The sequence below is a fragment of the Etheostoma cragini genome, chromosome 18 (genome assembly GCF_013103735.1).
Source record: "Etheostoma cragini isolate CJK2018 chromosome 18, CSU_Ecrag_1.0, whole genome shotgun sequence".
Lineage (NCBI taxonomy): Eukaryota > Metazoa > Chordata > Actinopteri > Perciformes > Percidae > Etheostoma > Etheostoma cragini.
In genome coordinates this window covers 21,900,887-21,917,381 of record NC_048424.1, presented here as the reverse complement: position 1 = coordinate 21,917,381, position 16,495 = coordinate 21,900,887, and the positions used below count along the sequence as shown (strand labels likewise).

Here is a 16,495-nt window from a genome sequence, read left to right as displayed (position 1 = left end):
TATCTCTAAGGGAGACGCCAGCCCGCCCCCCTTCCTGAGGAAACCCACTTTGGACGCTTGTACCTTGACAAGAGTGTTGATTTTCAATTTTGACCGGACAACACAAGGGTTAAACAACATGTAATGATGTACATTTTCTTGCACTCTGTCAATTATCGTGTTTTATTAAAACACAAGGCAGGAACAGTAATGTGACAACCTTAAGCACTAACAGGAGACAGTCCACTGTGTGTCTCCTTCACTGCTGTAGGTGGCGCCAACATCCAGCATTCTTCAGCTGTGACTGGATGTGAGCTCCCTTGGTGGTTGCAAACAATAGAAAGTTAACATGTTGGGAGGATTGAGTGGGTGGGGGGGACAGACAGTTTGCCCAGGGCCATTTTAGGCGAGTAATAACTGTGTCGTGCTACTTTGAATGAGACGAAAAGTTTGTGAAAGAACAGCAGGGGACTCTAGCGATTTAGCCCACCCACTGATTCCAAAAGCTCAGTAGGGAGGTTTCCAGTTCAAAGGCCCAGCAGAGCAGTGCGCAACACAGGGTGCAGGCTCTTTCATCACTGCCTTAAAACCACGGAAGAGGGGTGTAACATAATAACAACATTACATCTGCCAAACACTTGACATGAGTGTGTTTCAATGTGCTGCTGTCCTTGGAATGCCACTGGCTAAGTAAGCTCACTCAGACGGGGCTGAAATACACAGCTTGGCTGGAGAACTACATATTCAGTAAAGGCTGTCAGCAGCATGAGACAAGGTATATTCCAAAAAGATGGCTAGATAGCCATGACATGGGATTGTGGTCTTTTAATTGAATTTGAATTTGGTAAGTTTTACAAAAGAAAATAAGAAAAATAGGTGCAGTACCATTAGATTTGCTGAACAACTGCATATGCTCAAGATGAAAAACCCTTTTCAGTTGCCTGACAAGGTCATTTCATTTACTTCAACCTTTGTTTTTCCATCAAGGGTAACCAACAAAAAAACTTTGAAATTGGTCCAACATTGAGCGACAACGCTGCCGTACCAGCCTATGATATAAAAATGTGCATTGTCAATTTCGTCCACTAAAAGTTATATTTTTGCAACTGACATAATTACTTTCGGGGATGTTTCATTTTAAACAAAAAGGATGTTACTCTAGTAAACACTATAATATTGTTGCGGTATTGATATTGAGGTAATAGTCAAAAACATTGTGATATTTGATTTCCTCCACATTGCATGTAGTGGATTTTTGTGGATATTAGTGTGTAAAATGTGAATGAGAATTTCTAAGAAACAATATTCTGTTAATACAGATCATTAAAGCTTCCACCTTTCATCACTCCACTGACTTCCAACAACCACAGACCAATGCCCTGCTCTGAGAGTGGAGAGAACATGACTCCTCGAGGTGGGAGAGCCCTCCTTAGTTTTCCTCAGTATTTCCGTGTGCTGCGAGCAGATGGCTGTTTCCATTGAGGATTTTAATGAGCGCTGGAACAGATGTAGCAGGTGTCCCTCATCCGCTGCAAAAAGACACATACGAAAGGTTCAGCGCAACTGTTTGAGGAAAATGTGCAGAAGATCCTTATTTAACAATCATCTGAGTGTGCTCTTCTTTTTTCCCCCTTGTAAATGGATTGCATCTATACAGCGCTGTTCTAGTCTTAACGACTACTCAAAGCACTTTCAGCCCACAGGCACCATACACACACACATTCACACACAGGTGGCCAAAGCTGCCATGCTAGGTGCCACCTGCTCATCAGATAAACATTCATGCACATTCACACGGCACCGCGTCAGGAGCAATTGAGAGTTCAGCGTCTTGCCCAAGGACATTTTGACATGTAGACTGCAAAGGTTTGAACCACCGACAATTCTTTTTCCTCTGGCTTTGGTGACTGAGCTGGCAGATTGGGAGGGTTCGTTAGTTGATTGGTGGACCCCTGGGTAGACCTCCACCAAGACTATTTATACAGGTTGTGTCTGATTGATCTCTCTGTCCGTTTTTATCCGAATTAAGTGATATTGACTGAGAAATGCTTTATAGAAACAGTAAAATTCGATGGAATTTCATGAATATCGACTCAAAGGCAATACGTTCAGTCTCATCTGATTCTATCTTGATCAATAATAGGCTTATGCAATAAACACTGATGGAAACGTTATTTGCTGAATAAATAATGAATTGGGATAAAATTTTAGGTCATTTTCTGGTTGCAACCCGCCACAAAACGAAGGAGAAGAAGTTGTAGTTCATTTCCCCCAGTACTTCCTCTCTGTCTGCACACATGGGGGCGTCAACAAAGACAGATGGAAGTGGAGGGACGAGGAGACGAGAGACTTTCTGAATTTAATTTATCAGGAACCCGCGAAGGAAATGTCCAACAACGGTTAGGACAAGCCGTGGGACGTCCTGCAGAGTAAATGGAGGACGCTCACAATAATAATAACAATTTACTGTTTTATTGATCTCCAAGGGTAAAATTACAATTCACACTCTTGACACTCAAACAGTAGTTGCAGAGAAAAAGGGAGTACGACGACACCTGGACGTGGGTGAGAGTTGTGACCCACACTAGAGAGGTTGGGGGGGTGGGCCCCAAATCCTCTAAGCCAACTTTACTGTTATGTCATGCTAGCTTGTTAGAAAGGGGAGCTGAATTATTCCCCAACATTGGTCTAATTATTGTTAAAAACGGGTTTCCTAACCTCTCACCTGAATATATCTGAATGAAAATGGGATATATGGGTATGCATGACTCTCCCCTTTATAGACATACTCAATATGTGCTAATTCCATGCAGTTTGGGGCACAAAACATGTATTTCTGTATGGCATGTTGTGTAAATGTCCCTAAACAAGGAATTTACTATGAGTGGAACACTGAAACTTGTGCATTAAATGAGCCCAATTGTAATAATGTGTGAAGATGTAAGCCCGCAAGGGACTACATTACTTTAAAAACCATGCTTACATCACGAAAGAAACAAGACAAACGTGTCCCTGCACGCAAATCAGATTAAATTGCGTGACCATTCCACAAACTGCCATGAGACTGGGTTGGGTGTCATGCATCCCAGTCCAAAATTCCATGACTTTACCATAGGACCATAGGACATGAAGTGTGTTATTAATAGACACTCATTGCTATGGTTGCTAACAGTGACATACTCATTATCTGTAATTGTGGAGCTGTCTCATCTGCAGCTCTTTTGTTTTTGCATGCCAGCCTTCCTAGTTCTTCTTTTGTTAAATCAGTGATAGAGCAAATCAGGCAATGATTCTTACAAACAAAAAGTCCCAGATATATTACCTTAAATGATCTGGCTTGGATGGCTACAGGTGTGTGTGCCAGGTTCAGCCCTTTCACCTGGTTCACCTATGCTTGGATATCTGACAGTAAATCCATCCTCTGACACACACAAATAATCACACAATCGCTGAGAGGCTGAAGTTGAACCGGAGAGAGCGCACCAATCACCCTGCCAGCCCAGCTCTGGATTGGGCCTTATCCTTGATTATTTGGCTTTCACAGAAGCTCTCTCTCCTCTGGTAGTTTACGGCCTGAGACTCTGGAGAAACCGGCGCAATAAACAGGTTCAGTGACATCAAAGGTGAAAGGAAACACAGTCCTTAAAGAAGAGAGCTCTGGGGATTTTCTTTATTGCTGTCTTCCACTGTTATTTTACAAAGGAGATTTCAAATAAGCCTCGAAGGAACACTATCAGGTACCCTCCTCTGTTTGAGTCTAAAAATAACAAAGGCTATCACAGAGGCTTCCACCTCCTTCCTTTTGTTTTAAATAGACCTATTTTCCTAGTTTGTGGAGCTAAGATGACTTAGCAGGGACTACTGTGAACAGGTCATCCTACTTACCTTTAACTCAGTCACTGAAGTCGATCTATCAGACTTTGCAGTTCTATGAAGTGGCAGATTAACGACCGACAGGGATCAGAAGCTAATGGGGGTGAACAGACACAAATTCTAGCGTTTGACACTGGATTTGCCGCCAATTTGTCCCAGCTGCAATTAAAACCAAGTCAGGTCATTAGCTGGCCAAAGCAGCCTGACAGAGCTGCTGGAAATCCTTCTTTGCTGAGCAAAATGTTTCCATTGGAATAGTGAGTAAGAGCCTACTGCTAAGAAATCAAGGATCCGGTGTATTAAGTGATGTTTTCTAAGGCTGTAAAAGTTATGCAGCTTATAATTTTCCTTATACCAACCCTCGTTGTTGATGTTGTTTATCCACACTTTTAATTCTATACAAACTGCATATATCTTTTTTAAAGAGCCCATATTCTGCTCATTTTCAGGTTCATAATTTTATTTTGAGGTTGTATCAGAATAGGTTTCCATGGTTTCATTTTCAAAAAACACTATATTTTTGTTGTACTGCACATTGCTGCAGATCCTGTTTTCACCCGGTGTGTTTGGGTCTCTGTGTGTGAGTGGTACCAGTGCATGTCTGATGTTTTCCTGTTCAATTCAATCCCGCAGTCTTCATCCTGGCCGCTCACTACAACCTCTCATATGCACCCAAGTCAAATCACGGTCTACCCGCGATTCCTTTCTAACATGTTTCAAATGAACCAAACAGAAATGATCAAACAAGTTGAGTTTGACAGCACTATATGGCTTGATCATTTCCATAGTCATGATGCACGTACCCATGTTGGTAGCTGATTATGCAGTTTGCTAAGACAGGGAGGAAGGTGTTGTGGTTGGGCGCGGCTGGCCGTGAGTTTTAGTTTGCGAGGTTTCTGCCACCCTGCTGTGTTTTGTTCTTGCTGTGTTTAGTTTTTTCCCTGACTCCCTTGAAGCCAGCTGACTACACACACCTGGATCCCAGCTCTGATCACCTGCTCCCACTGTTCACACCTGCCTGCCATCTGCAATCTACAACAGTTTATGAACCCCGGCTCTCCGACCACTCTTCGCTCGATCGTTGCTTCTGCTACATTGATGAACCTTGTACAAGCTCTTTTATGTCAAGTCTTTGCTCAAGTTTCATGTTTACTTACCTTCTTTGTTTTTTCTCCCGTAGCCTTCACCACTACTATTACATCTCGTCTCCGGTCAGCTGGCTTTCTCCCTTGGTCTCCCTCCCTGAGCGCCCTGCCTCAGCCTGTCTCCGTACCAGCCTCCAGTCCCAGTGTCTCCCCTTTGTTCCTCTCCACGGGTCTCCCATGCCTATCACCAGTGCTCTCTCCCGTTAGCCTCCCCATCTTTCCCGTCAGCGCTTCCCTGTCCCTGGCTTCTACCTCACCACTTCCCCATTCCACATTACAATAAAAGTATTCATTATCGAGCCTTGCATTCAGGTCCTTCTGTTACCGTTGTCACAGAAGGCAGCCTATTATAAAGTGTCCTGCTCCTGGCACTTCCCAGGACCTCTTGCTGATGTGAAAATAACTCTGTCCCTCATCATGAAAGCTCTCTGAGCTTTTTTGCATTTTGCTGCATCAGTCTCCAGAGACTTGGCCCTCTTTTCTTTAACTTTTTCCCCATCCACCATTCTCCTTAAGTTTTCTGCTTGCCATTCTGCCGCTGATTTGATTTCACCCTGCAGCTCAGGCTGGAAAACTGTCCATTTTTCTGTCTTGACCTGCTCCTGTTACAAATCTGCCTATGGCCAGGGACCAATCACAGACTGGCTGGTAGGCCGACTCTTCTTACTCATAGCATACAAGTGATCGCATTAGCACCCCTGCTATTGGCTGTTCATAAAGCTTTGTTCTGGACTTTTTCAGTATGCACAGATTGTCAGTCAGCGCTTGCATTTCCCTAACCTTAACTAAGAGGTTTTACCATGCTCTTTAAAGCTATGGTGTGTACTGTGCTACTGTCTCCCCCAAGTGAGACTCTAAGTAATGACAACAAAACAGTCTGAGCATCAATGTGATACAAGCCTTCTGTGATCGACAACCCCCACCTGTCCTCCATGCAGTTGCTAGTAGCCAAGGACGACATGAAGGATTAAACAAATCATGGTAAATTATTTGCACTCAAGTTTCTGCGTGCGAATGTTGCCAGACGACACTAGTTGGTAAACATGGTGATACTGGGAAATCCAGAGAGTTGTGTGGAGCTGATAGTCTTAATTAACTTTGTATCAACTCATTTGGCAATGGCTTGAATGTAACAGATGTTCATTAATATAAAATAATTACGGACTGAAGCTTTAAAAAGAAAACTCAATGCAAACTCAATGCAATTGACACAAATGTGTTTACATTGGAATGAGCTGAAAGACCCCGGCCTCTGACTGGGATGTAAAGGAGACTTTTTATTGGACAAACTGGTTTAAAGAAACCAACTCTTCTGTTTTATTATCATCCATCCGTCCGTCCATCTTCACTCGTTTATCCTGTGTCGGGTCGCGGGGGCACCAGCTCCAGCAGGAGACCCCAGCTTCCCTTTCCCGAGCCACATAAACCAGCTCCGACTGGGGGATCCCGAAGCGTTCCCAGGCCAGGTTGGAGATGTAATCCCTCCACCTAGTCCCGGGTCTTTATTATCTCAACTATTAACATTTATTAAACAAGTGTTCAATAACAATCTTAATGTGTTGAGGCATCCATTTGAACTGCAGACATAGTAAGTTTTAGCCAACAACTGCTACGCAGTAATGTCTGCTACAAAGCCACAAAAAGCTCACCTGTACTGTAGTTTTTTTGCATGGGAATATAAACTCAAATGAACGCACCATGAAGTAGGCCTATTTTAGAAATAGAACGCAACAATGAATGTGAAGAGACAGAGGGAACAGTCTCTATATTCTTAGTTAAAGTTAACCGCTTCAAAAAGTGTGCAGTTGTGCTTCATGCCTCCTGTCAACCACTCACACAGTCTAGTCTTCTCTCCACTAGTTACTCAGCGAGATTGCAGAGCTGACCTCTTTTTCTGCAGAATGTTGCCTGCTGCATGGCACTGTTGAGGCAGGTGTAGCCAATTACCTTTTTTTGCAATATGGGCTAGCTTACCATCTGCACCTGCTTGTGACAACCAGTGGACATGTTCTATGCTGACACAGGACTCTGCATGCAGGAGATGACATCCAAGGATACATCCCTTTCACCACCTAGGAGTTCAGTAATGTACCTACAGGGCAAACTCACAATTAAATTAATGACTACAGTTTTCATTTGGATGGTATCAATGCAGGGTATAGTCTATAGCCTTATATTATCTCTAGATGAATTACAAATGAAATACAAATTACGTTTAACATTAAAATTGGAAGACTCTTTGCCAACCTGTCACATTCAGTTGAGGTTAGCATGGCTAACTTGTGCTTTTGCTGTGCCAGCGTTGCTTTCAGTGGATCTTTGTTGTGTTCTACTTGATCATTTCAAGAGTTGAATTCCCAGGCATCGATACATCCTGGACGAGGGACTCCTATGAGTCCATGAGCGGGATTCAAATCATTTCAGTTTTATTTATAGTGTAAAATCCCAACAGGAGTTATCTCAGGACATTTAACAGATAGAGCAGGTCTAGGCCACACTCTATAATTTACAAAGACCCAACAATTCCCCCGAGGAAGCATTTGGTGCGACAGTTGCTGGACTGTGTCTGAAGTGTTAGACGCAGCCCAGAGGAGATGCTACTTTCAAATCTTGCTACCTTCTCAGCCTCGCCAACCCTGCCTTCAATATAATATACCCAATAATGACTAAATTGAAAAAAAAATTTAAAGATGTCCAGTGTATTGTTTGTGCAAATTAATACACATAGGTGTGTAAGTGTGTATTTCTGGCAGCATATAGGATCAATTCACAACTTGTTCACATGGGCTTTATTTTGTTGCATAATGCTGTCCCGCTGGTTGAACCAAATTACTGTTACTTATTAATGATCTATTATTAATCCATAATCCAAAATATAGTATAATAATAATATACTTTTATACTAGTATAGTATAAAACTATACTAATATAAATATGGTCTCTGTCTAAACCCAGTAAACATTCATTCCCATGTACAGCAAAGAACGTAAGCCGTTGTTTACAAGTTGTGTTTTATAAGGTACTTTATGTGGTATTGCCTTTTAGGTTTAAAAAAACAAATAATATATGCATTGGAAAAAAGTTATGAGTTCCCCTGCAAATCGCGCATTGCCTTAACGCCAATGTGCCTACATAAAAGGGAAAGAAAAAGGCAAGCAATGAAAAAGTTATTTTCACAGAAATGGAGTTGACTGGGCAGCGGTTTGAGCTCTGTGATATGTGAGGTTTAGGTAAAGGAAGTAGCGTGCTGTGTAAATCACTCACACTGCGTTAAGTCGACAGGTTCATTAATAATGAGAGCTATCAGCAGTGTGGACCATCAGATGCTCTAACCTCTGTGTTCAGGAGCAGGCTGACCCACTTTCTTGACAGAGCTTTTTATCACCGCACTTCTCATCAGCTCGGCTGCCTACCCCGGCAGGCTGGACTTTGTCAACTGAGACTTGATAAATTGTTAGAGGGATGCTGATATTGGGCAGTAAATGAGTCAGTGTGAGTGTCAGGGTGCTGACAGGCTGACAGAAAGTAGCCCTGGTGAAAAATAAATACTCTACGTGTATTAAATCTTAGCATACCTGAGTGTACTTGAGGACAGACTAAATATCAATATACTTCAAGTCTGTTAACTTGAGGCATGCTATTTTTGGAACAACTCATTATGCACTAATTATATGTTAATTGTAATGAAATTGTTAAAAAAGCACAACTTGAAGTGTATTGAGTGTACTTTTATGTGCCAAAGTATATGCCAGTGTGTACTATATACATACTTGATCAGTGAAAACTAAGTATATCTTATTTGTGTTTTAAGTACATTGACAATTTATTTTGAGTGTCTTACTAATACGTAAGAATTGTACCATTGAAATATTCTTATTGTGATAATACTACACTGAGTAATACTTCTGTTGTATTAAGAAAAACTACACACACTACAGTACTGCAGATGTATCAGGCTACCAGTATACTGATGGCTGACTTACTTATAGGACTTTTTTAAAATATATTCTATTTCAAATACATTCACACTTCAAATGTACATTACAAATCTACTAACAATGAATTGTACCATCTGTAAATATATAAAATGTTAACTAATATTAGGCTTTTAACAAAACAACACTTGTTTTATAGTGCACTAGAAACATTGTAAAATACAGTTTACTGTGCATAGCTTACGTTAAGATAATTACTAATATCGTACCTTCCGTTCTCTGCTTCACAGTCATTTCTCTCCAGGGCCTGGTGACACCCTGGGAATTTAAGCAAGATAAAGGAATGATCAGTAGATGTGACACGATATGGGTGCAGTTGTAGTATTTGAACTACGGTACAATGAAGGTACAAGGATTCTCAGACTTGCCTTGGTTCTTGGTCTGTGCCACAGCTGCCTGCCCTCTGCCCGGGTGAGCACTGGGGGGACCACTGGGAGTCTGAGATGGGAGGAATGTGTTTCCCAGTGCTTCAGGTCCTCATTTGTCAGCCCTGCACTTCTTTGTTTTTAGAATTTAGGTTTTAAAAGGTACATTTACAATCTGCTTGAGGCTGTTTGCCACTGCTGCCAGCTGAAGCAATCTCCTCAAATCTTTCAGGACACCCCCCCCCCCCCCCACCCCTGCATGTCACATGTTAGTATTTTCCCTATCAGCTTACTACCCAAAAGACACTAAACAGATATCCTAACACCAAGCAATCAGCCCGTTCTAATCAGGCACGTTTTGGACAGGCACTCCACTAGTGTCTCTTAATTACTGTGAAAGGTCCAGAGTTCAACCCCACCCCAATTTACATCTTTGATGTTCACCGCCGTGCCAAAATACAACTTCACAGAACTGCTGGCATAGACTCTTTATCTGCATCTGCTCAGAAATGCAGAGTACATGGAATGAATGACAATCAGGTGTGCTAGTTAGGCTTTTAACAAAGGCAAACTCATTGTTGGAGTCTATAAAGATTCCTTCTCCTTCCAAAAGCATTGTTGAGACCCCATTAATATAAAGATTAGAGATCAAATGTAAGTGGGCTGTATTGGTATAGCGCTTTTCTAGTCTTAATTATTCAAAGTACTCTTACATAGTACACTAACCATGCATCATTCACACACATTCATACACTGTGACCGAGGCTGCCGTACAAGGTGCTACCTGCTTATCAGATAAATATTCATGCACATTCACATGCCGATGGCGCAGCATCAGGAGCAATTTGGCGTCTAGTGTCTAGCCCGAGGACATGGGATTGCATCTTGCTTCTGATTGGTAGGCGAGCGCTCTACCACCTGAGCCACAGCCACCTTGTTTTTTTAAGTAAAGTCTGGCTTCAAGCTTTACAATGAGCAGTGAACTATTACTGATGGTTCCCGATTGTAGTATTCAGATCAGAAAAGTACTGCATATGCATCTTACAGCTCTAAGCTAACCTATGTGCACACCTATAGTGTACAGCTCTGTGTTCTACCCTTGTGCCATCTTAATATTTCAAACTAACATTTCCGTTGGCTGCAGTTGTTGCACACCGTCTTGCATTGTTAAAAATAGAGACATGAAGCTGAATGAATTATAGATAGAAATGGAAAGATCACCCACACAATAATGAAATGCATGAGTCTTCTTCTGCAAAGGTCATGTGAGGTCTCTTGAGTTGGAAACATTGTGCATTTAAGCTTGGAAGCATCAGATGTGTACCATGTGCAGGCTTTTCATTTCTGGTCTTTGATGCTGAGGTACAGCACAGCAAAGGATAACAAGAATTCACTCAATTTTCTTTGAATCAGATTCTCAAATGTTGGAATTTAATGAGGTAGGTGGTAAGGTGAATATTCACCCAACAGCCTGAATCTCACACAGAGCCCTTTAATACTGGACATCTGCTGATGCTGAGTCAAAACAGATACTTACATTTACACAGCAGACAAGGACATGCACGTTGATCAATGATGTTTCACTAGCATGAACCGCACCACAACCATGTGTTAGTTAAAGATTTAATGAACATTATGAATGTGCAGATGAACATTATGAATGTGCAAAACTGATGTGGATGTCGTCTGATGGCTGGTCTGGAAGGACGTGTGATGACCGGGTGAAGGAGCCTCCGAGTGGGGGTTCCGTCTCAGAAGCAGTTTTGGCCCAAATAGTTTCCGGACCCCCAGACGGTACCTGGAAGAGACATGAGAGACTAACCTGTCATTTCCTGTTGCTGTAGTTGATGGTTGAGGTGACTGCAGATACATCTGCGATGTGGATATTATTTTTTGGGGTTATTACGCTGCGTTGAAACAAGCTGTCCTGTGGTCAGAGCCAGAACCAGAGACGGTAGGGACAACATGTGTCCAACAGGGGACGGTACGTCAGCACGGACAGCAGAGTGTCCCAGCTGCTGACAGATAGAAACATGTCAGGAATTCATGTTTAGGGCTTGCTACATGTGATATCATTGCATTGTATCAGCTGTGGAGAGTAACTATGGTAACTACGCCTGAAGAGGAACGGCCTCGAATGAGGACACTCGTCTTTTCCTGTGACCATTTACTGTTCAACGCGTTGCAGTTTTAAAATAAGAAAGTAAGCAGACGGACATGTTTTCGTCCAGCGTCTCACGTTCATCTCCATTGGCATGCAAGAGCACAAAGACAACTTCTGAGTAGGCTACTTCAAAATAAAAGCACTTCCTGTGACAGTTTGCAGTAAAACTAAATTACTGAAAAGGTTGTGTACCTGTAAATAATATTCATAATATACTTTTAATTGAGTATTTTCCTTCTCCTACTTGCCTATTGTACGTTTTACTTCTCTATTTTCATGGCTGGAGTTACTCTGCATTTTCACATTAATTATACAAAATATTATGAATAATCTATGAAGTATTAAAGTGGATGAAGAGGGGACTATTCTGATGTGGTAGTAAAATCCACACGTGAGCTGCCAAGTCAAACTTCTGCTGTTATTTTGGTAAAAGTAATGCAAAAGTAGTTTAACACACTACAATTCAGAGACAGTAATATTGAAAGAAGTAATTACTAAGAAGCATTACTAAATAAGCTACTCTCAAATGACAGTAACTTGTAATCTATAATTAAATTCATTATGTTTAATTGTCATACAGTGACACATTCTGGAAGGATTTTTTGGGTTTCAGCTTGAAGAACAGTCTGTGTGGGGGGGGGGGGGCAGGTGTTGAAACCATGGACTCAAACACCCGGATCTGGTCCGCGTGACGCCGAGTTGTGGCTCTCTTTTTAAGAGTCCTTGACAGATCACTCACTTCTGTCACGGCTAATATTTCCCGTCTGTTTACTGAAAAAGTCTGTTGTTTCAAAAATATTTCAATGATGGTCAAATATAATGTTAAATTCATAGTTTTGGGGATTCTGTTTTTTTTGGAGTACAGGGTTCCACTGGTAACATCTGGCCATTTTCACCTCCTGCAACAACTTACGCCGGAAGGACCGCTGACAGCAACAGAGAGGAGAACATTTAAATATCAACAGCAAAGATGTGATCAGCTGTTAGACATTGTGGCTGAGTCTTGTTGCTTTAACTAAAAGAGTAAAAGGCCCTAATCAGCTGAGAGGAAAAAAGAAGTGGAATGAGTGAGTAACAAAATAACCGTGTTGACGGAGATCAGCACAGCAGACAGTGTTCATGTGAGAAGATTGTTGCATATTAAGATAAGAATTCGCTATAAAGACAACTTTATGACGGTAGTGTGGATGATAACAACTTGCAATTTTTGACAACTCATTTCTATTTCATAATTTAAAATGTGTGTGTATGACCAAAGTCTAATAATGCATACCATGCAATGTTAGCTGTGCAGATCAGCTGCAGGCTTGAATGTATTAAACTATTCCTCTATAAAGAACACAGAGTTATCATCTTATATTTGTTAGGTCACTTTATCATTAATCCCTTCCTGTTTTACTGCTTACACAGAATCAGGTAATGAGTTTGAGCATCAGTTTTTTTTTTCCATGAAACAAACAGATGGATTCTGTGTATGAGGGTAGTGTGTGTGTGTGTTTGTGTGTGTGTGTGTGTGTGTGTGTGTGTGTGCGTGTGTGTGTGTGTGTGTGTGGGGGGGGTTAGCTGACAGGATAGTACCTTCAGATTGATTGTTTCATCTAAACTGGGCAGAGAACCATCACAGTTATGGGCTCATGTCATAGATTACGTAATACCAAGCCTTTAATCCACCCCCCCACCCCCCCACAATTATGCATTAGCATACACTACAATACAAGCCTGCTCTAAGCCAGGTTGATTGGTACGTGAGCTATAGAAACTAGTCTGTTATCACACTGGGAGTTTGGTGTGTGTGTGCACACGTGGATAATACTCAACCCACTAACCCCATTACCAGTCACATTAACAGGTTTTCCCCTCGAGCAGTTCTTTTGGGCAGGTGGGAGTAAAGTTATCGCACTTGGATGCAAATACAGACCAAACAAGCGCACTGAGAGGTTGGTTTGTAATGATGCATTTTGGTACAATTGGATTTTTGTGTGAAAGGAAACAGAAGCAAGGAAATATTGATCAAAAACTCATCAACAGATTCAGACCAAAGCAGAGGAACTATAGGTGTGAAAACAACCTTAGATGTTTTTGTAGCTGAAGTCGTACTGAATTCAAAAAAGTTATGGTAGCCTACTTTGAAAATACTGCTTACATTTATTCAAACAGACAAATTAACTAACTCTGGTGCAATTCAACTGAAGTAAATAAGACCGGTGTGAAAGCCCTGTCCCTCCCCGATGTGAGTCGAGTGCAGATTTGAGTTGTGCATGCTCAGATTTAAACGGTTTACAACATAACTGTCATACTGAAATTTGTGAAATCCATGAAATAATACACTTTTCTCATTACAAACAATAACACAAGATGTTGTTTGGTTGGAGCAGTTTGTGTACAGGGTTTTTTGTCGGCAATGGTAAGTCCCTTTGGGCTTTTTCACTTTGTAAACCTGTAACATGCACAAAAAAGATAAAAAAAAACACAATAATGGAAAGGGAAAAAGCCTAATGTCAACACTTTAATGTCTGTCTTAATGCAGAATAAATATTAAATTAGAGTACCAGCACCTTTTTTGGTCCAATTCAACAATTTGGTCCACGATTCAACAATAAGTCTTCGATGGGCAAGACTTGAGAATCTCTGTCAGAACTCAACTAACCAGTGGAGGTGTGTGTGTTGGGGAGGGATAACATGCAGTAAAAGGCTACGGGTCGTAATCGAACCCGGGCCGCTGCGGTAAGGACCGAGCCTTAGTCCCTAGGACTAAGATTCTATATATATGATATCTGATGTGTAAATCAATATCAGGTTCTTCAGAACCAAATTTCTGACCTTAGTGCCCACATTTGTCTTGTTTACTGCAGCTTGCTCAAACATGAGAGTAGTTGGTTAGAGAACAGAAACTAGATCCAGTAATTGATCTTGTGAGTTGATGTAATATCAATAATACTTTACATTGCAACCTGCAGCGAACTACAGCCAGCTGAAGCTGAAAACCACAGCACCAGTGTTGGTGTTTGTCTTTGTTTATGTTTGTGCGGAGTGTGAAGATGTGTATGATGGTGTAGTGAACACACTCTACATGACAGAGAGGACATCCACCGTCAAAACTATTAGTTTTGTGCTGTCTGACACCTGAGAACACTGTCTTCTCTGTGCACGGCCTCAGTTTGAGCTCTTCTTCACAGAAAGAATGTCTACAGAAAAAAAAAAGTCTTTAAAGGAATAGTGCAACATTTTATGCTTCTGTTGGCATAGAAGAGCACAGTATTTAACAGACTTGACAGCATATTCTCATTGGAACAGCAGACACCCCTCCTCTGTCTGTCCTCCCAGCCCGTGAACTGTAGATCTTTGTCTGCCGTGGATCATTGTTCTGTGGAGGAAACATAAAAGTCCTGGGGTGGTTAACACGACTGAATAGACTCTGTGCTTATCTGATTTGAAAAGTGAAGCGGAGCATTGGATGACGCTGGAGGTGGCACCGCAGCAGCATCATCACTACATGCCATGACTCGTAATGACAGTGGTGAGCCCAGCCAGCGTTTATCGTCTTTAGCACTTGTCAGGGTTCATCACACCCTCGTCCCGCTGACAGGTCACAGTGTTGTGACCACTGTGGAAGAAAAGAAAAGCTGCTGTCTGGTGCTGGGAATCCTGCTTAACCCAATCCCAATCGTCTTGGGTGACGCTAAGACGCAGAGATGGAGGCTCCACAAAATGGTCTCGGGAAGGGACTTGTTTTGATTCAATATTAGCACCCCACAAAAGGAAACACCACGTATAGTCTTTATTTAAATTTCATTTATAGTCTTGTGGGGGAATTACAATTTACACTCACACATGCTCAGGTCCTAGACATGCACTAATGGAGACATGCTAGAGGTGGGGGGGACCAGCACCATGATCGGCTGAGGGGGGTTCTGTGCCTTGCTCAAGAGCTCCTTGGCAGTGCCCAGTAGTTTAATTGGCATCTGTTCAGCCACCGGTGCACACTCCGTACTTCGGTCCAAACAGGGACTTGAACCAGCGACCCTCCGGTTCCCAACTCCTTTCAGACTGAGCTAATTTCTGTAGAGTTTGACAGAAACCAAGTGAGTAACCAATGTATTTGTGCCGTATTTGTGCACACAGTGCCGTGTGCATTTGGTCCATAGCATCACACCAATCGGAACCACATCAACCTCTGCCTGCCCGAGATCCAGCCTCAGCCGGTCCAGAAGCCCTCACCCCTGTTCCCTTCAGCCTGTACTGATTCCATTAAAACTCTTTTTGAAAGCCGCTACTCCGTGGATGGTGTCAGCTTCATCGGCCAGGTCATCGGATCACTGGAGACGGGACAGGGGTCCGGTTTAGTGTTGCGGGATCCAGGACAAAAAGACAAGGGGGGAATTGAAATCAAACATTCAAACAACAACAACAACACAATAACATTCAGAACATGCTCCAATCAGCATGGCAGCAAGATGACAGAGTTGAATAAAAAACTGTTTTTTAAACATTTGTATTATAATAAATTAATCAGGAACCACAGTGAAACTAACATTTACATAGTGATTTACAACACTATGTTCTGCCCTGACTTGATGTTTTTTGGCTACCAAGAAGAACCTTTAGTCCTTGAAAGAACCCTATACAATGCTTAAACCACCATTCCCCAAATAAAGAGGTTCTTCAATTAGTAATGGCTCTTTGAAGATCCATAGACTCCTTTGAAGAACCGTCAAAAAAAAACAATTGTGTGTACTCTGTATCACTCTCGGCCATCTGTGGTGTCTGGCTGACTGACAAGTGCACTGCATTTGCATATTCTTTTTTCCGTTTGATGGCTGTTACCAACCAGCATTGCCATCCGTTAGCACCACCAGAGGTCCCTGATCTGTAGCCTACTGAAGCTGTTCTTAGTTGAAGGTCCCCTGATGACATAAGAGACCATAGGCCTAACTCATCCCCTGGAGCCAAGTGAAGTAAAGATCCAGTTATAAC

At 42.0% G+C, this 16,495-nt stretch overlaps 1 long non-coding RNA gene across 1 annotated transcript in view; it reads left to right on the top strand.

Annotated features, from left to right (window-relative positions):
• LOC117961365 overlaps positions 1 to 16,495 on the top strand; it is a 23,865-nt gene that overhangs the window by 5,995 nt on the left and 1,375 nt on the right. Inside the window, exon 2 of the long non-coding RNA XR_004660389.1 lies at positions 295 to 302. This is a non-coding gene — a long non-coding RNA (uncharacterized LOC117961365). The remainder of the gene's footprint in view (positions 1 to 294; positions 303 to 16,495) is intronic.